The sequence below is a fragment of the Sceloporus undulatus genome, chromosome 4 (genome assembly GCF_019175285.1).
Source record: "Sceloporus undulatus isolate JIND9_A2432 ecotype Alabama chromosome 4, SceUnd_v1.1, whole genome shotgun sequence".
Classification (NCBI taxonomy): Eukaryota; Metazoa; Chordata; class Lepidosauria; order Squamata; family Phrynosomatidae; genus Sceloporus; species Sceloporus undulatus.
The window spans coordinates 23,710,126-23,731,299 of NC_056525.1; the positions used below are offsets into that span (position 1 = coordinate 23,710,126).

At 40.4% G+C, this 21,174-nt stretch overlaps 1 long non-coding RNA gene across 2 annotated transcripts in view; it reads right to left on the minus strand.

Annotated features, from left to right (window-relative positions):
- LOC121929372 overlaps nucleotides 1-6,332 on the minus strand; it is a 133,894-nt gene extending 127,562 nt beyond the window's left edge. Inside the window, exons 1-2 of one of the 2 annotated variants that reach the window (XR_006103659.1) lie at nucleotides 6,224-6,332; nucleotides 3,307-4,108 (exon numbers count right to left, since the gene is read on the minus strand). This is a non-coding gene — a long non-coding RNA (uncharacterized LOC121929372). Of the gene's footprint in view, nucleotides 1-3,306; nucleotides 4,109-6,223 lie in introns of those variants that run through there. The other variant, XR_006103660.1, reaches the window with a different exon arrangement.
- Nucleotides 6,333-21,174: the final 14,842 nt, after the last annotated feature.

Genomic DNA, 21,174 nt, shown 5'->3' on the forward strand with positions numbered 1-21,174 from the left:
TGGTTGCTTCAGAAGGTATATATTTTTAAACAGGGGTGTTGGTTTTTCTCCTCCTTTTCCCCTTTGATATGTTTTAAATGCTTTTAATTTTTTAAAAACATTGGTGCTATTTTAATACTGTACAATAATTTATTTAATTTTTATTAATAGAGTGATTTAAGCTATTTACTGTATACTCTGATTTAATCAATATTGTAAGTCACTTTGGGTCCCCAAATGGGAGGATGGAGAACGATAGATAAAATAAATTTTAAAAAATTAAGGTAAATAACCCTAGGAATAGAGACTCTTGAATCTGATCATCAAATACCTGGATAACAAATTAAGCAGGCACAAAAGCCACCTGGTTAGTCTTATTCAACATGATATTGCATTCCTTTTGAAATTATAGCAATTCATTTAAAAAACTATGATCTCTACTAAATTTTATGGAAATCAAATTTTTCTGTTTTGCAGTGCACTTTCGCTTTTTAGGTAGTAAATAAAGCATCACTAATATGAAATCCAGGGCAAGAGCCATTTGGAAATTGGCTGTGGTAAAAAGATATCCAGCATTGTAAACTTTGTCCTAGACTCTCATCTTTAGTAGCATTCTTTTGTAAATTTTGCAACGGCAGATATTACAGTGTTGCCTCCTTTGGAAATGCCAGCTGAATGCCTTATATTTCCCACTTTCTTTTAACGGATAATGGTTCCCTGTTTCTCAGTAGGTGGGGTTACCAGGACAAGACTATCTCTGGCCTTGAGATTTTTGCTCCCAAATTGGAGACCCTGGGATGACATCTTGTAATGCCAGAGAGATAGGTGTTTGTGATGTTATAAAGATGATGTTACAGCCACTAGTAATGATCTTAAGATGATACAACCTTTTGAAACTACACAATTGTAGCACTATGGTTGCACTTTTTAACTGCTATATTTCCATTCTATGGAATCCTGGGATTTATAGTTTTGGAAGGGGTGTTTAGAATTCTCAGCCAGAGAGCTCTATTACTCCACCAAATTACAAACTCCAGACTATCATAGAATGATGCTATGGCTGTAAAAGTGGAATCAGAATGCTAAATTTGTGTGGTGTGAAAGGAGTCAAGCTTTAATAAATGAAGAAATTACAGCCATTTTTCCAAGGCAGCAGTCTCAACTTGAGAATCAGGGAAGAGGGGAAAGGCCTTAGGGCGCTGATGTCATGAAATGAGAACCTTATGTGAGCCTTATTGTTTGTTGTTGTGTGCCTTCAAGTTGTTTCCAACTCAAGGTGACCCCATCATGGGGTTTTCTTGGCATGCTTCTTCAGAGAGGGTTTGCCATTGCCATCCTTTGAGGCTGAGAGGGTGTGACTTGGCCAGGGTCAGCCAGAGGGGTTAAATAATTGGAAAGCACATGTTGGAGTTTTGTCTTGTGGTGTGTTGAGGTCAAGATGTATATCTGTCTGTTGTGAATGAACATTTTTTATTGTTATTACTATGTATTTGAGATTGCATTGTCATCTTATTAGGCTTATAATGATTTTGCCATTTCGATTATCAATGATGAGAAGTCCCCCCCCCCCCCCAATTTATGCTGTGTTAAAACTTTTATTTTATTTTATTTTATTTTGCTGTGAGAAGTGACACAAAACTTTAATAAATGAAAAATGAATGAATATATCACTCAGAAATCTCAACCAAGTCATTTCCCCTCAAGGACTGCCATAAAAAAAATATAAATTTACATTAATAATGAAGTGTATTTCCCACAGAAGCTGTTCCATATCTTGAGATGAGCAGGCAAGGAAGCAGCTGATGCAGTTTCCTCATGAAGAGCCAAGCAAATTCCCATAAATCCTTGTGTAAGGCTGAAGCACATGTTAGGTGCCTCTCTCTCTCATGGAAACTTTTTCTACAATGGAATATGTATAAGGTCAACATATCAAATATATTTTAAAATCAATTAACCTCCTGGCTTTTAAGTGATTAATTTATCAATTAAGGAATTACATTTGAATATCTATGCAGTTTGCAGTGTCTCAATGAAGAGGACTTTTTCAGGTTCCTTAGAGGTGAGAATAATTTCTCTTAAGTGTGAAACAGCTTAAAGTTTAAACTATTGGCTGGTTTTGAACAAAAACTGGGGATGGGTGCTACATTTAAAATGCTATCTTTACAATAAAAGGACATTAGAAAAATGGGAGCCCATGTCTATGTGTGGTCTTTATGAAGGCAAGACCTTCAAATCCGCAATAGAAGGGTTTATTTTCAGTTTGGTGGCTCCGTGTACTGTATAAGACTTTAAGGAAGGATATGGTAACAGATGCCCAGCATAATCAGTATTTAGAATCAGAAAACTACATGTAATTTGATATACTGGCTCCATCCTGCTATGATTACATGGTCTTCAACATTTCACAGATGAAAACTGGAGGCATATGGCTACACAACATCACATTGTGGTCAAGATGGCAAAAGTTATTAATGAGGAAGAACATATAAGCTAGAAGAGGATGCAGCAGTTTGCTTTTGCCTGAATCTATGGGAAGAACCAAAATCCACCCCGTCCTCTCTTCTCCCACTGCTGCATGTGAACTATTTTTGCAATTTGAACTAGGGCGCGGTACAGAGTGTCAAAAAGAGGCGCTTCCCCAGTGCCTCTCTTTGCTCCGCAAGAGTGCCACAGCAACCAAATTGTGCAGTGCTGCTGCGGTGCAAAAAAGGAGCGCCTGGAAGCAGCTACTTTTTGCGGTGCCACTGTGATGCCGCAAAGTGCCAGAGACGGCGTGATGATGTCACAGCTGCACAGCCCTGTTTGGAAGTGGCGCAGCTGCAACGTCATCCTTATGCACCCCATCTGGTGGGCTGCGGCACATCCATGACGTGCGAGGGTTGCTGGGTGTGTGGGCACTCTGCCCACCGGGCAACCCTCGCACATGACGAGGGCGCCACAAAGGCCTGTCTGTTCTGGGCCTAGGTTAGCAGCTTGAAGTAATCTGAGAACAAAGGGGGAAAGTGGGAGGAGAGAGAAACCAGGAAATTTTAAAAGCAGCTGAAAACGTGTGACAGAAGACTGTCCTCACTGAACTGGGACAGTTAGAAGTATGCCATTAGAAAATGTCCTAAATGGAAGTGCAGTGATACAGGGATGTAGCCAGGATTTTGGGAAGGGGGGGGGGGTCCAGACCAAGTGCTACCATTATAATGGGGCTTGGGTGTGGTGGCGCAGCAGCACACACCATTCATTTTATCTAATGGAAGGGGGGGTCTGGACTCCAAGAACTCCCCCCCTTGTCTACATCCCTGAGTGATAGAATAAGCAACAGACTCCAAACCTTGATTCTGTAAGGAGCAGGAAGACAAAGCAGACAAAGTTTTAATAATTTCCTTGATGTTTCATGTTTACGTTACACATTGCTACTTAGAAGCTGAAACCTGAATTTTAAAAAATACAGTTCATTTAGTAGAGGTGGTTTGTAAAGCCATTACCATGTGAGACAAATGAGACCTGCAACAAATGTTGTGGCACAAAGTGTTCCAGTTTAGGGTAACAATCAGCCAACTAGGCATGTCATTCTCTGTTCTTCATCTAATTTCATAGCATTCCATGAGCTTGTTTCTTGCTTCAACCCCAAATCAGGCAGTACTTTGTGTCTATTGATTCTGTTCTGACTTCACTATAGTGTATTTGGGTCCTCCCTCCATGTTAGGACCTTCTTTTTCTTCGTGTTCTTCCTCCACCCTGTGATACTGTCAAATTCTCTCTGGAGTAGGTTTCTGAAGTGCTCAGGGATGGGATGCAGTGGGAAGTGATGATCACCATGTCTTGTTTCCATTGGATCTTTTGTTCCATTAACAGAAACCCAATGTTGGATCTTTTACCCTGCATTTACAAACTGTGTGAACATGTAGTTTTATTAGGGGATGTGAATATGGATGTGGATGCTATTGTCTTCTGTTTGTAACCTTCCTCAGTTTTTCCATCTTATTTTGATTTATTTTCTTACAGAAAAAAGAAACTATTGAGAATAGTGCCCAATGTCCCTCTGCCCAGAAGCACTTGTGGTAAAATTGTAAGGAGTCCAGGGATGCTGGGATGGGAGAAAACCTGGAAACCTCACATTCATATTCTGAGCTTCACACTGCAAAACAATGTGGGGTATAAATGTATTATAAAAATATCTGTAAGTTGCAAAATAAAATGCACTTATATTGACATACTTTTTTGGTCTTATGTCATGCATACTATGCACAACTATGAGGAATAATGAACAACAGCAATATTTTGTGCTTAATAATATTTTAAAGATGCTTCTTCAATCCTTCCTTACAAATCTTTGCTTTACTGTTGTTGTTTTTAGGCTATGATTCTTAAAATATCTTTAAGCTGCCCTTGACGGTTTCAAATACCAGGATGGTAAGCAAATACCAATAAACAACATATTTTTAGCATGTCCTTGCTCCAGGTTCCCAGAAATATTGGTTACTGTATTTACCCAGTCTCTGTCCTATGTGTGTTCAGGACTCAAATCTGTATGTAGCAGATTCAAAATCACATTGTTTGTGGGAAACATCTTGCTAGATCACTCAGGATTTCTCAATGAACTCCAATATGGGGATGCCAATCTTTATTAGAGCAATGGCAGTGGGGAGTAATGCTTAATTTTCCCTGCCAGGATTTCCTGGTCAATATTTCCTCCTCCCAAATAAGTTTTGCTCTATCACAAATAGTTATTGCTTGTTTCACATACAAAGGATGGATGAAGAAACTTGTCTTTGAGGTATCAAAAATTCCTGTCCCACATCTGAATCCATTGGAAGGGGGAATACCTCCCTCTCCAGCATTGATGGAGAATGTGTAGTCCTCCAGATATTGATGGAGCACAACTCCCATCAGCCCTAACCAATGTAGGCAATAATGAGAGATGACTGGAGCTGTAGTCAACCAATATCTGGAAGTGAAGTCGAAGGCTTTCATGGCCGGCATCCATAGTTTTTTGTGGGTTTTTCGGGCTATGTGGCCATGTTCTAGCAGAATCTCTTCCTGACATTTCACCAGCATCTGTGGCTGGCATCTTCAGAGAATATTTGCCTGGAAAGGACTTGGCTATATATATTGTGTGACCTGGAAAGGCAGGAGTGATTTGCATGTGTATTGTTGGTTGCTTATGACCATCCTGGGCATAAAATTTGAAAACACTGAAATTCTGGACCGTGCCAACCACTACCATGTCAGGATGCACAGGGAAGCCACTGAAATCCACAAACACCTGGACAATTCAACAGGAAAAAGGAATCTCTTAAAGTAAACAAGGTTTGGCTACCAGTCCTGAAAGATAGCAAGATAAAGACAAATGAGAAAACTCCCAGGGTCAGGGGTTTCCCAGATGACAATGAGCACTAATCAAGCAGACATTAGTCCTCTTGTGCAGACCCTCACACCCTGAGGACTGCCATTAGCAACCAACAATACACATGCAAATCACTCCTGCCTTTCCAGGTCACACAATATATATAGCCAAGTCCTTTCCAGGCAAACATTCTCTGAAGATGCCAGCCACAGATGCTGGCGAAATGTCAGGAAGAAACTTTGCTAAAACATGGCCACATAGCCTGAAAACCCCACAAAAAACTAATATCTGGAAGGTCAAAATTCTCCTGTACTATAGCATGGGCCTTTTAGAAAACTGGGTCATAGTAAATCATAATAAATGATCTATCAGGATAATGTGGCAAGTGTGGGGTTAGATGAGAGCCAGCATGATGTAGTAATTTTGAGTGTTGGACTATGACTCTGGAGTTCAAATCCCAGCTTGGCCTCGTAAATGCACTGGGTAACCTTGGGTGAGTCACACTCTCTCAGCCTCAGGAGAAGACTGGCAACCCTCCTCTGAACAAATCTAAGAAAATCCCATGATAGGTTCACCTTAGGCTCGCCACAAGCTGGAAATGATTTGAAGACACACAGCAACAATAACAACGAGGTTAGATATTTATAATCTCTAACATATATGTGTAATCTACTCAGGAGGAGCTCAAAATGTATTTTTCCCCCTTAAATCAAACTGTTTCTAGTTAAACCTATCATTTTATAGCCTTGTTTCCTTAAAAAACTATTTACATCCTCAGGAAAGTTATCAGATACTAAGCATGCTGAGTGTTGGCAGAGGTGATATGGGAAGTGAATGCTTAGGAGGAAGGAAGGCAGATGTAAGAGATTCATTCTTTTTGAGTAAATGAGGTAACTTGGACCTTACCTTTCACCTTCTCTCATTGTGTTACATCTCCCCAGCTGCTGAAGATAATCTGGAGGCGTACTGTTTCACTTCCTTATCCCTCTGTGTCCTACAGTCCTCTGCCAGAGGCGTCAATGTTCAGGCAGAAAATATGCAGGGAACAGAAGCAAGGCGAAGCTCAGAGCCAAAAATGCACCCACACATCAAAGAGGGAGGGGTATGACATCAGCAGGTGGTGACAATGTTTGCCAAGAAGAGTCAGCTCTGCGTTGCAACTTAAAAGTGCATAGCCATGAAAAAGGTTGTTGGATTTCTTTTCTGGGGTGGGTGGTGGAAACACACATATATGCAGTGATGTAGTTATGAACTAGAAGGATAAATCTGGATAATTGTCTATGTTGTGTTGTACAGTATTGGTTCTTTATTTTAGAGGTCAGATAGGCAAAGAAGATTGGAATTTCAATAACATTTTGGGTGGTGGTGGGGGTAGGGGCAAGGTCAAGTACAAGTATATCAGACAGATATAGCAGTTTACCACTCATTGCCATGGCTCCATCCAAATTGCCTGGGTGTAGTTTGGTGACATGCTTAGAATTATTGCCCCAGAGAGCTCTATCGCTGAAATCCATAGAGGTACAATAGAGCTTGCTAGTAGAGAATTCTAAGGACAACACCAAACTGTAAATCCCATGATTCTGTGCGACGGAGCCATAACAATAGCAGGGCGCCAAACTGTGATAATTGTTGGGCACATATACACTGAGTTAAAAGTATGTAATCACTATTGAACTACCAGGCTGAAACACTTGTATTTTGAAGCAGATTGAAGTGATTTGCCACTTATGTATACTTGAAAGTCTGCTCCTACCATGTCCCTATTTTAAAACAAGGGCAATGCATGGCCTTACAGATGTTGGGCTGCAACTCCCACCATCTCTTGCCATTAGCTATGCTGTATGAGGGCTTGTGGGAATTCCAGTCCTAAGGTATGTGCCAGAAGCAAAACAAAGAAAGTGGCATGCCAGCTCAATAAAGGATTCATCTCCAGAAACAGTGTACCTTGATGGGGCAAACAAACGAAGGATTTTTTAAATGTGAAGTCGAAGGCTTTCATGGCCAGCATCCATAGTTTTTTGTAGGTTTTTTGGGCTATGTGGCCATGTTCGAAAAGAGTTTATTCCTGATGTTTCACCAGCATCTGTGGCTGGCATCTACCTGAAAAAACGACAAAAAACTAAGAGGTTTTTTTTCATTGCTTCCTTGTACATTTCCTAAAAGCATCTGGCTGGCTACTGTTGGAGACGGAATTTTGGACTGGGTGGACCTTTAGACCAACCCAGCAGGATTCTTCTTATGTTCTACACACTCAGCCAAAAGGCTAAGTTCTTCTTATGTTCTAATGACTGTGGGATGTTGTGCTAGGAGGTGGCTTAAGGAGCAGCCACACCCTCATTTTCAGACTGGATTGCCAAAAGTATTACAGACCATTTCTTTATAGGAGCAGAGTTATTGGCTACAACCTTGTCTGAATAATGTTGATAAAATGTAAAATAATATTTTCTTCTGTCTTAAAGTGATGATGAATATGGACTACTTCATTTGTAACAGACACCATGTGAATGACAGCAGAAATGTATCTTGGGTGGCCATGCTCCACACAGTGAAACGTAACATTTGGAAGGTGAAAACCATGTGAATTTACTCAAACGCGAGGATGTCTCTATTTCAGAGCTACACATTCTCACTGATAACTCATGCTGGCATGGGAAGATCACATATAACTGGGATAATCATGTGATATCTGTACTTTTTCCTACCACATGAAATGCCCAACATATGGAAATTGTTTTTCTTTTCATCAGTCTCCATAAAATGTTCATGATGACAGAGAGGGTTCTGCAGTTCATGTGTCTGCTGAGGTCAGTGTGTGCATTAAAAGCTTTTCACATAAAGACCTAGAAACTACTTGCATTTTTTAGCCTTTTAAAGATCAGCTCTTTACTTTTTTTTCTTGCATGACAACTCATAGAAGCTCTAGCTAGCCTGGACAATGGATAAAAATGTATCTAATTCTTTGACAAGATCTGAATCTACATCGCAAAAAGAATGAGTTTGACACCACATTAACTGCCATGCTCCCATGCTGTGCAGTCCAGGGATTTATAGTTTGTTGTGGTACCAGAGCACCACACTGCCCCCCCACTTGAGCTTCCTCAGACCCTATAATTCTCTTCTTGCTGTCAGCTAACTTTTAAAAGGTATGTACCCTTGGCTGAATGTGCAAAGCAGAAATAATGCAGATTGACACTGCTTTAACTGCCATGGTTCGATGCTATGGAATTATGAAATATGTAGTTTTGTGAGATGTTTAGCCTCCTCTCTCTTGTGTGAATAAAATCGGGAGAAAAAGCACAGCTCCTGAACTTCTTGAAGGGATTGTGTGGCATAAATACATGAATAATTCAGCCATGTGTGTTAGCTATGTCTCAGTGCTAACCCAACTCACTGGGTTCATGTGGATATAAAATAGGGTGAAGAACAATAGGTCTTGAACCTCTTGGAAGGAATGTGGGATATAAATGAACTATATGTATGACTGAGCCTTTTATACCATCCTATCGGCCATTATGGCCAAAAAAGGCCAATCAGGGCAGAGCAGGTCATATGTTACTTTCTGATTTTTCTGAAAGATATTAGTCTTGCACACTGTTCTGAGTAACCAGAAGCCTCTCTTGGCATCTTTCTCCTTCAACAGCAGCTTATGATACCTACATTAACTTGTTAGGTTCAGCTTGCATAAGTACAGTGGGCCCTTGCCTTATGTGGGGATCCGTTCCGGATCCCTCCGCGTAAGGCGAATTCTGCCTATGCTCAAGCCCCATTGTAAACAATGAGGCTCGTGTGCGGCGGTGCGCGGGGCACAATGGTGCGCGCGCCCATGCAATTGAATGGGACGCACTGCCCCTTCCGCCTTGCGTGTGCCCCGCGGCTTGAGCGCGTATGCTCAAGCCGCGTAAAGCACACCCGCGTATGGCGCGGGCGCGCTGTAGTACCATGCAGGGATGCAGGAAAACACAGTTGACTATTTTGTCTTTCCATGTGAGGACAAACAATGATGGTAGCTTTCTCCCTACTGAAGGATAAAAATCAACTTTTTCTCCCTACTGAAGGATAAAATCAATCTCTGTGATATTCTTCCTTATTTGAACAATGTGATATGTTGTGGAGGAATTAGTCTGTGGGGGGAAATGTATGTGTTGGGGAGATTATTCACACACTTATAGCTTTCCATTCAGAAAACAGATTTCCAATCCAGAGTGTTCTGGGCATAAACCACAGGATTTCTTTCCTCCTCAAAATTGTCACAACACTTCACAATGTTTGAATAATAGGATAAAATTGCAGAAAACTCTTGCTGCTTTATTAATCTTCCCATTGGGGTTTCCCAACTGTTAGGTTGAAAACGCATTTTCTACCTGATAACAAATAATATGAATATTATTTCCACGTCTACTTGCATTTAATATTTGTTTTGCAACTCATTCTATAATTCTCAGACCTGGCAATTTTACTTCTCTTTTTGACCTTCTAAAGTGTTATAAAGCTATTAGCTTTCATGGCCATGGAAGAACTAGATCAAAGATAGGCAACGTGGTGCCTTCCAGATGTTTTGGCATCCCATGATTCCTTATAGTTTGCCATATTGGATACAGCTTATGTGAATTGTAGTCTGTAGCTTCTGGAGGACACTAGGTTGCCAATCCCTAACTAAATGTTAGCAAAAAAGGGGAAAGAAAGGAAAAAGTATCACAGGTCTTCAGCAAAATAAGTCCAGCTCAAGCTATTTTACTTCCTAAGCAAAAAACAAAACAAAACAAAAAAAAAAGATGGCATCCCTCCCACTTCATTCCACTGATAAAAGCTGACCTGAATAACAGTTACCGTATATACTTGACTATAAGTCGAAAAATGTATGCCCCCAAATGAACTCCAAAATCCTGGGTAGACTTATGGAAGGGTCAATGAGTTAATGCTAATAAATTTTGTGAAAGAAGAAGTGCCCACCTTCCTCTGTCACCTTGTAACGTTTCCCTGTTTGAAGCCCCGACGCCCGCTCTCCTCTCTCCCTCCGTGTGTGTGTGTGTGTCTGTTTTCCAAGCTCTCAGCCTTCCTGCGGAGCCAGACCTAACAAGCTGCTGCTGAGAGAAGGAACACAAAGAAAGTATGCCCAGGCTTGTACCCCGTTTTGTCTGGAAGTCCTGGGGGTGAGATGGAGAGAGAGAGAAAGACCTGTCCCCCATTTCTGCTAACTATGAGCCTTGGAGTCCTAGGGGTGAAAAGCAGAGAGAGAGAGAAAGGCCTGTCCTCCATTTCTGCTGACTATGAGCCTTGGAGTCCTAGGGGTGAAAAGGAGAGAGAGAGAAAGGCCTGTCCTCCATTTCTGATAACTATGAGCCTTGGAGTCCTGGGGGTGACAAGCAGAGAGACAGTGCGGTCTGTCCTCCTTATCGCAAGCCTTGGAGATGCTTTTGGTAAGGGTGTGTGTGTGTGTGCGCGCGCACGCGCACACTGAGGTTTGTTTCCCCTTTTTCATGCTGAGACTAATGCTTGGGAGAGGTCCAGAGAGTGAGATATAGGGAGGGAAGTGGTGCTTTGTCCCCCCCCTTTAGATCTTTTGTAACATCCTCCAGTGTTTGCCCCTCAACTTATCCACGGGTCATATCAAAATCCATGATTTTGGATCCAAAAACTGCCCTTGACTTATACATGAGGTCGACTTATACATGAGTATATACGGTATATAGTTGCAGTGGAATTGTATCTTTTACATACGTTTCAAGTGTTCCAGTTTGGCAGAGGCAGTTCTGATTAATCTTCTGTCACCCCAGTTTTTCAGCTGTTTTTAAAATGTCCAGTCTTTCTCTCTTCCTCCCACTTTCAGCCTGGGTTAATTCTATTCCTGAAACTGAGTTCAGAGTGCAAAATAAGTTTGCATTCATTAACTCACTAGGGGAAGAGGAGAGGAAGGGGCACAATATAGTCCTTCTTAGGAGGCCAAGCAAAACCAAACTGCTGCATCGTCTTCTAGCTTGTATGTTCCTCCTCATTAATAACATTTGCCATTTTGACCAGACTTGACCAGATGTTGCTTGCACATACAGTACATGTCCCAGTTTCCATCACTAAGGAGTACAATTTCACCTCACCTGAAGAAAACAATACAATTTAAAGGAATATAACATGATTGACAACATAGTTTTGTCTTCTGACCAAGAGGAGTACAGAAGTAACCCCCAAAGATGGTCATTGCTCCCTATGCTACCATGACAGTTGTCATACTCTGCCTAATAATAAGACTAATTCTGGACCAAAAGCAGGAGAAGCACTGAGGCTCTCTCACCAGAATCTGTAATTCAGCTTACCTGTCCTGACCCATTATTGTTGACTCCCACCAACTAATCACATGTCAGTGTTTTTGTGGTATTTTATTCTGCCCTCCTCCTTGACTTGAGCATATAATATACTCTCTCAAAGGTGAGATGGCACAGAAAAGCAATAGCATCAAAAGTGGGAAAACCAACCACCCACCCACCCACCCAAAAAGTCCTTCCTTTTTATTTTGGTATACTTAACACATGCGGTTATCAGTGTGTCCTATAGATCATTTAACAAATTGCTTTGCAATCCTTCCAGGGCGTGGTATAAATGACTGATTTAAAACCTCTGCATTGTTCAAGCTGCATTGTTCTTCATCAAGTTGAGTCATTTTTATGTGAAGTGTCAAGCTCTTCTAACAAATAACTGCTGCCAGACAAATCAAGTTCCTCATCTTAAAGCTATGGCTAAATAGTTTATAGCTTTAATCTGCTCACTGAGGTGTGCAGTCTATGACAGTAATTATAAATGCAAGGAGAAATTATAGCTGAATGCTTTAACTGCATTAGGAGCCATTTGATGAACATCCATGATTGCCTGCTCATTTTCAACAATAGAGGGCACGTTAGTGTCAATGCATTAGAGGATTTTCAGTTTTGTTTGGCTCTTTCTTCCATTTACCACTGAATTGTCAGTTGTCTCCTAGAAAGTGGAAAGGGGGAGGAAGCACCACAGAATCTTTAAACTTGATGGGTTTAAAAAAGAGAGCGAGAAAAGACAAAGGAGGAGACAGGGAGAAAAACATCCTTGTTTATCATTATGCATCTTTTTCTTTCCCCTTTTGTAGTATCCTTATTTTCAAAGTGATTCTTTTCAGGGAGTTGCATATTTACTTACCAAATGCTTTAGTAAATATACTCTATTTCAACAAAGTGTAGAATCTGAGCTAGGATTTAGTTTTAGAACTGGGGTCTATATGGGAGGTTTAGCCGCGAAATGTTTAAGAATAGTATATTGGAATATATACAATAAGTATTTTTCACCACCATGTTAATTTCAAACAACACTTTGTGAATTTACTAAGTCAAAGGATTCTCCTGGTCAAAATTTTACCCAGTGCTTTGAACCACTTCACAACTGACAGTCAGAGTATACTACCTTTAAACCCACACAAGGTTTCAATCAGGGCTTGGAAATGTTACTCTCTCTGACTCTTGGAATTTGTTGTTGTGTGTCCTCAACTCATTTCTGACTTACAGTGACCCAAAGTTTGTTCAGACGGTTTTTGCCATTGCCTTCCTCCAAGCATGAGAAAGTGTGTTTCACCCAAGGTTACTCAGTGGATTTCCATGGCCAAATAAGAATTCAAACCCTGGTCTCCAGAGTCCTAGTCCAACACTCAAACCCACTACTCCTTGCTGGCTCTTTGGGGTTACAGCTCCCATAATCCCCCATATGAATGCTGCTAGAGTTGGAGAATTATTCATACCCAAAGGTAACATTTCCAAGCTCTGGTTTCAAAAAGAAGATAGATACCAAAGACATCCATAATTGAGCAGTAGTGGAATGATGCTGTGGAATACATTTCCCCTGACTGGAGTAATCCCCACTCATATCATTGTCCCTTGAAAAATGTTGTATGAATACTGTATTAGATTTTGCTTGTATGACAACTCCTCCTGCTGTATTAAGGACACTGGTCAATATTGTTTGTTAACTTCTTAGTATACTTAAATAGGTAAACTCCTCTGCCTGACTCCCTCCCAACCCTGATGGAAACATCATTCGCCTGTGCTCTGACACTAGCAGAATGGCCCTCTTTCTCCCCATGCAGCTGATGCCTGTTAAAGGAGGTTTGGGGAGAAGTTACAATTGTGGTAATAGTGTTCCAATTGTGGCTAAGTAGTCATTGTGAATACAGAACAGTTATGGATGAATAAATCTAGCTGACCAAGAATACAGGTCATTGATTGTAAGCCACATGATAAGGTCAGTGGCATAAGAGAAAACTGACAAGGCATGAGTAAGAGGCATTAAGGTAGCAGATCTTCTACTTTATACATATTTTTAAAAAAATAAGGATGAAGTAAGGTTGCCCCTCTATTAATATAGAATTAGAAAAAAATCAAAGCAAAAGCCCCCCTGAATACTAAAAGGAACTCATTATATTATACCTCTTTCTCTGGTTCAAAGGCTTCTGGGTGGGAAAAGATGACAAAATTTGTAGCTAGTTAAAACTAAAAGGGTGATTCCACCCTACCACCCCCACTGACTTAAATCCTTAATTCTGATATAATGTTCTATTATTTTGAATACTTGTAAGAAGTGCAGAATATGTAAGACAAAAATAAATGCACTTTTTTAAATTGATAGAATTGCAACAAAAATCACTATTCTATAATTGAGTGACAACCTGTCTAGCTTTCTATTGAAGGCACTAGATCTGGAGTTTGAGTGTGAGGAAAGGCAGCAATAATTTGACTGTTTCTTGAGATTCAATTATTTGAACATGGTTTTAATGTCAAGCTTTTAATTTTTCAGAAACTCCCCCTCCCAGAATCTGAAATGTAGGCTTTTAGAGTTTTTTAAAATAAAAATAAAGAATAACCAATCTATTTTTCCCATTTGTAATACCACAAGATTCCACAAGCTTAACTTATTTTTTTCCTAAACACATCAGTATGCTAAAATGATTATCCTTATCAAATATGTAACGGTTGTCCATGTTTTTGCTAGCATATTTAGTTGCATCTTGCAAACAAGCCTGAGTTTTTCTATAGGGCAGAAACAGCACATGCATGCTAATCATTCTGAACAAACATGCAGGTTCTAAACTGCATATGATTTACTTCCAGCTTTTAATAGGATCTGTGGGGCTGTGCAGACTGCCTCTAAGGAGCCAGATTAGGGCTGCGCCAACTGCACACCACGGCCATGATATGGCCTTTCTGAGGCGCAAAAAGGAACCACAAAAGTGTCTTTTTGTGCCCTGGAAAGGGCGCATAGCCATTGTGCTGCAGCTTTATGGCACTCCATTGACACTGCATCATCTAAATGTAGTGCCAGAGGAGTGCCGTGATGTGGTGCAGCATGCAGCAACATGCTGTGATGTCTATTTTTTCAGAGCTAAAGATTCTGTCTCAGTAGATTATTAAAATTTCTGAGGATCATGCTGGCCCCATTGAAAGTTCCACTAGGAGAAGGAATGAAGGCTGGTCCAGTAGAGTGCTCAGAGAGAGAGGGGAGGGCTAATTTACACCAGCCAGAATCCTCTGACCTGCTCCAAGAGTATTTGGGTTCCAGAGTTGCCCCAGATTTCCCCTATCACTCTGGAGCACTGTTGGGTGGCTGTCTACACATGCATCCCACTGTGCCACTTGACACCACCACACAGGCACAAGTTGCTTCCTCTGAAGTCAGAATTGAGGTGTGCAGCATCAATCACATGGCTGGGTTCCTTGTTGTGCTGTCCTCAGAGGGAGTGAGTCACATCAGTGGCACTGGTGCCAGGTGACACAGTGAGATCTGTGTCAAAACAGCTGCCCAACATTCCTCCAGAATACTCTAGATTTTCCTACAAAACCCAGAGTAAAAGGTGAGCATTTTAAATTCCAATTCATCTGGGGATAGTCTGAATTCAGTGCAGAACTGGCTTTCCCTCATGACAGTCCTTACTTGAATCCGGGCTTTGGCCCTGCGTTGTGCAGACAGATTTCAGTGAGGGCTTTCAGAAGAGGCAGAGAAGGGAAAAAGGGAAGGTGAAATTGTTGTTATTTAAATACAATGAAGTTTAAGAATATTTCTAGTACCAGTGATCATAGAGTGTACAGTTGGCCCTCTTTATCCATGGATATTTTTATCTGTGGATTCAAGCATCCCTGGCTTGAAAATATTCAGAAAAAGCATACATTCCAAATACAAACCCTGATTTTCGATTTTATATAAGAGACACCATTTTGTTATGCCATTGGATTGAATGAGACTTGAGCATCCACAGGTTTTGTTATCCACGAGGGGTCCTGGAACCAAACCCCAGTGGATAACAAGGGCCCACTGTATAGTAGGGGCATTTAAAGAGAGAGTTATCCATAGTAGTGGTGGTTTAAAGTACACAGTAGGTAAACATGTCCCTTTTTTCCCCCCAAATGTGGTAACCCTAAATTTTAAGAACAGGTCAAGATGAAACTTCGGAGCCTTTTCCCCTCTTTTAGAACCTCTCTAAAGAGCTAGTGGAACCTAGAGCTTTGAAGGAAAAAGTTATGAAGTTTGCAGTGTAATTAAAAACAACCAAGCCCATCATTCCACAAAATTGGTGCTGTCACTTGTACCAACTAAGATTACAGTTCCTGACAACCAGCCGTCTACATTTTCACTGCATTTTAAATATATTCCTTCAAAGGAAATAAAGTATAGGGTTTGTGCATGAAAACAACAACAACAGAGGATACAGTGGTTTCATTTTTAAAACAACAATAACTAGATTTGTTCTGTGCATGTTATCTAGACATATACCATTTTATCCAAAATGCTAATGAATAAAATGAAGTCAGAATGCATATATTAAGCTTGTGTACCTGTACATGTCTATACAGTATTAGTGTTGTCTGAATGACCATGCAAAGGTCCAGGCTATCAGGGAACCTCTACATGAGAGTTGTTTGTTTGTTTGTTTTTAACACACTGACTTGTTCATGGAAGTTCACGGGATCTCCACATATCTTTGTCTTGAGTTATAAGCCTTCCTGAGTTTCCTCACTGTTTCTTCTTTTTTCTTATAGAGAATATCCATTCAGGAAAAAAGACAGATACCTCCAGAATGCCTTGTTATTATGGGATTATGAGCCCTCTATCTAAATGTACCCTTAGTCCTTTAACATAGTCTACTTGCCAGATATTGAGTCACACTGAAATGGATACAGCTTTTTCTTTGTGTTAGCTGCTCTCTCTCTCTCTCTCTCTCTGTGTGTGTGTGTGTGTGTGTGTGTGAGAGAGAGAGAGAGAGAGAGAGAGGTACTAAACCTATTTTCTCCTCACTTTTTACTTTCATTTTTCACTTTTCCACATCTTTTATTATCAATTATGTGAAGTTTCAAATTGTGGCATAATAATGATAGGCAGGTAAACTGGTCCCTGTAAGGAAAAGAACAGGCTTTTTTCCCTTTGAATTTTAAAACACTCTCATTATAATAACACAGCATTCCTACTCCAGATTGTATGTCCAGAAATCAACTGCTCAAAGCAAATTCACTTGGACTGTGTTTTTATTGCTTTTTTTCCCATTGGCTTTTAAATGACTGGATAAGTGTCCAAAAGCAGCACTATTACCTTTCTACTGAGGGACCCTTGTGCAGCTGTGTGCTGTCGTTTGAATATTCTCAACAGCACTAGAACCATAATTCTTCCACTTAGCCAAACCCTAAAGTCACTTCATTATTAAAAATACTGCACATTTATAGCTTTGGAACATGCCGTTGTAGTGGGAGAGCAATTTGCCTGCTGCTGTTTTTACATCACAGGTTTCCAAGGCTTTGACCAGTCCCTGCAATTGTGATTTTGGGCCCTTACACAAACACAGCATTATAATCCCACTTTAAGTGCCATGGTTTAATCTTATGGAATCCTAGGATTTGCAGTATTATCTGTCAGATAGTTATAGTGCCTCATCAGATTACATACCACTGGTGATCTTTCACACTACACATTTATAGCATTATAGTTCCATTTGAACTGCCACGGCTACAACCTATGGAATGTGGTATTGGTATTGGATGAAGCATTATTGTTCTCCAGCTGAGATTTCCAAATGCCTGACAAAACTACAAATTCCAGGATCCCACAGGATGTTGCCATGGCAGTTAAAGTGGAATCATAGCAATATAGTTGTGTGGTGTGACAAGTGGTCTTTGAATTATACCTTGAATCTTTAGCATCCAATGGCACTCATGACCATGATGTTAAAAGCTTCACTTAAATCTGATTTCTGCAGGTGAGGCTACTGCTATGAGAGCAGGAGGAGGGCAATTCTTTTTTGCCTGGTCACTTGGCAACCGTGTTACTGAACTCGAACAGTATTTTGAATCATATCATTGATCACTTCCTTACAATGGACATTACAAGCTGTGATTTAAGCAGTAACTATGAATCTGCACAGATCATCAGGAAGAGACTTGGAGGAGGTGTTATTACCATGTTAACAGAGTAATGATATATTTAATTAGTGCAGCGTATAGTACCTCTTCAATACATCCTGATTTGCACCTTGTTTCCACATTAGTATCACACATGGGAGTGATGTGTTTCAATGCTGTCATGTGGGAGCTTACCACCAGTGTCTTAGACTTGCCCTGGTTTTGCACCAGCATTCCTATTCAGAGAGGTCTACATGCCTTACAGCTGGAAAAACCAAGTATGAAATTTCAGGGGATTTGGAAAGGAAAATAAAACAGGACTAAGAAAGCGGTTATTGAAGTTCAGAAGCTGATAAGGACACAATCATCCTGGAGGCTGCTGTTTGCTACAAATGCTTCTGCTGCCTGCACTTTTTCCTCTCTTATTACTATAGAAAGACTTGCTTTGTGTACATCTTCTTTTGCACAAAGAAACTGGACTTCTCCTTGAAAGAAACTCCTTATTCATATCAAAATATATTTGAAATTCAGAGTTGATATGACTGTAACTTAAATTCTACCCAACCACTATAACACGTGCAGATGCTAAAATGATTTGTTGATATGGGGGTTGTGCACACCAGCCATTAAGGCTGGCATGGCATCCACATGATGCACACCCTGACTCTGCTCCCCAGGGTAGTGTGATGTCCTGCACCATTCCACATGGTGCACGGCATCATGGCACTCCTCTGGTGCTGTATCCACATGATACAGTGCCAAAGGAGCACCAGCCACACCAACGCAGCTATTGCACACTTTCCAGGGTGCAAAAAGGACCTGCTTTTTGCAGCTCCTTTTTGCACTCTGGAAAGGCCAGATCAGGGCCGTGGCATGTAGTTGCCATGGCCCTGATCTGGCGTGGCTGGAGATGGCTGCAGGCCACCCTTAGGGGCAGTCTGCACAGCCTGATGGTATCTCTGTAAGATAACATTTCACATACATGTAGCAGAGGGGGCAAAATCACAATATATACCTCAATTCGGGTGTATTCCTAAACACTGAAGACACTACATCCCCTTTGATCTTCGAATTTAAGCAGGGTCAGATGTGGTTGGTACTTAGACCAATATGAGGTAGTCTAGGCCAGTACTTCTCAGGCTATCTGATGTAGGTAGTGGGCAATTATTATTTCCTCAATGTGCCAGAGACCAGCTCTATATTTGTGCCCTTTGAGTACAATTGGCTACATTTTCCCCCCTTGGAGACTTGCCAAGGACTGATGCTAGTCCAGGGACCACCAATTTAAGTTGCACCGCTCTAGGCTATATGTAGAGGAAGGCAGTAGGAAACCATCTCTGAGTATTCCTTATGAAATTCATGGAGTCTCCATAAGTAAACAGGTGGCATGAAGGCATACACTTTACTTTTTAAGTCAGGGGTGGGAAGCTTTGTCCCATCTTCTATTTTGCTTCACAACTTTGATCAGTGTTAGCCAGGAAGACCAATGATGAGAACTTAGTTCCACATTACCACCACTGCTGGTACTTATCTGTCTAAGTACTGTCAGGCAGGAGCAATGATTGTTGCCTGAGCTTGTGAGAGCTGTAGTCCAAATAGATAGATAGATAGATAGATCAAAAATTAGAGGGTCACAGTCACCCATCCCTGCATTGTGCAAGTATACATACATATACTAGTAATAACCAGACAGAGGAATTCCTCATAGACCATTTGTACAATCATACTGATTACAAATCACTTAGGATGTAGAACTGAAATCCTGTGCACACTTACCTGGGATTATTTCCCATTGGACTCTGTGTAATTTGCTTCTGAATAGACATTTGTTGAATTGCATTGTGCATTTTACACTCTGACCTAAACACACTTGGGTAGGTTTAAAAAAAAAAAAAAATTCCATGCAAGTCTGGAATTTAATTCTGAGCAAATACATGTTTGGACTTTCAGGTAGCACACTTCTTAATAATTTAAAACCATGAGATGTGGGGCTTTGGACTTAGCAGGTTCTATTAATTATGCATCAGGCTAAAAGTGTATTCATAAACACTAGATGTAAGTGTATTCTTCAGTTATTTGTTCCCTACAGTATTACAGGATCAAAATTAGCAGCATTTCTATAAATTGGGCTATGAAAATTGACTCTTTGTACCAGCAAACTTTATACAAAAAATCAAGAGAATGTAGCAACAAGGAAGGTGTATGCTGCCTTCATTAATTTCAGTTCATTAATTGTGTGGAGTCTTAACACTAGCCAATTAAAAAGCATGTACATTGCATGCAAATGAGACCACAAAAATATATAGACAGGGTATGACCCAGACAAGCAAATATGGGGTCATATGTATCTCTACAATTATAAGTAGTGCATATGTTATGAGCTAGCAATTTGAGAGAGCTGAGAAATTTTCACATGTAAGGATGCTACTAAAGAACATGTGAATTCATTTGTATCCCCTTAGAAAGAAAGGTAAACATTCAAAGGGCAGTAAGATTAGCCAAAATAAGTAATGAGTGAGACTTCTGCATACGATTAAGTGTGACAAAGCAGTTTATTATTACACAAATGAATCTATGATGCCATATGTTTATCTAGAATAATCACTAAATAACCAATTTATTTTTTGGAATACAGGCTTTCAGTGTATCATATAGACTTTGGTCTATTCAACAGTTTCAGTTACCTTCCAGTTACAGAGAATTCAGATGCTGAAAATTATGGCTATTCAAGTTCTAGCCAGTGAATGACCTCAGATAGTGATTCCCCCCTCCCCAAATATGAAGGGGAATGTAGGTGACAAAGTACAAGTGTAATAAACAGGGAAAATTTAGACTCGATCTACAGTTCCACTTTGAGGCACAGGAGGATAGGGAACCTGTTTTCTTCAGATGATATATCTTCAGGTCCTGTTAGCCCCAGGCAGCATAGCCATGGTCAGGAATGATGGGAGATATAGGCACACAATATGTGGATAGACACAGGATCCCCAACCCAGGAGTATTGTCCAACCATAGTTGCATCCTTGTTTTTTCAGGGTTCCCAATTAGCATTTGGGTTAGATATGCAAGAGATTTAGGTTCAGGATATGCTTAGATACTGAAAGCTAAATCAAGCTATTTTGGATGTCCCAAGGAAGTGGTGGGGGAGCACTTCTTCATTTTACCTATCTGGGTCTTGTATACATAAGGGACAGTATTCCTAGCTTTCCTAAGAATAATACCCAGAAGTGAGACAAGATGAAATGCAAGTGTGTTAGGTTTTACTGATTATAGTATTTTTAGTTTTTTATATTTCTATTTTATTTTATGTTGTACCACTCCAGATAGAGAAAAGTGTTATAAAATAAATAATCTATGGCCTGTTACAGACTGCCAAAATAAAGCTGCTTCGGGTCTCTTTGGAGGTATGCTGTTTAAATGATGCATGCATCCTAAGAATCTGGAAGCTGCACCAAAGCTGCACTCCAG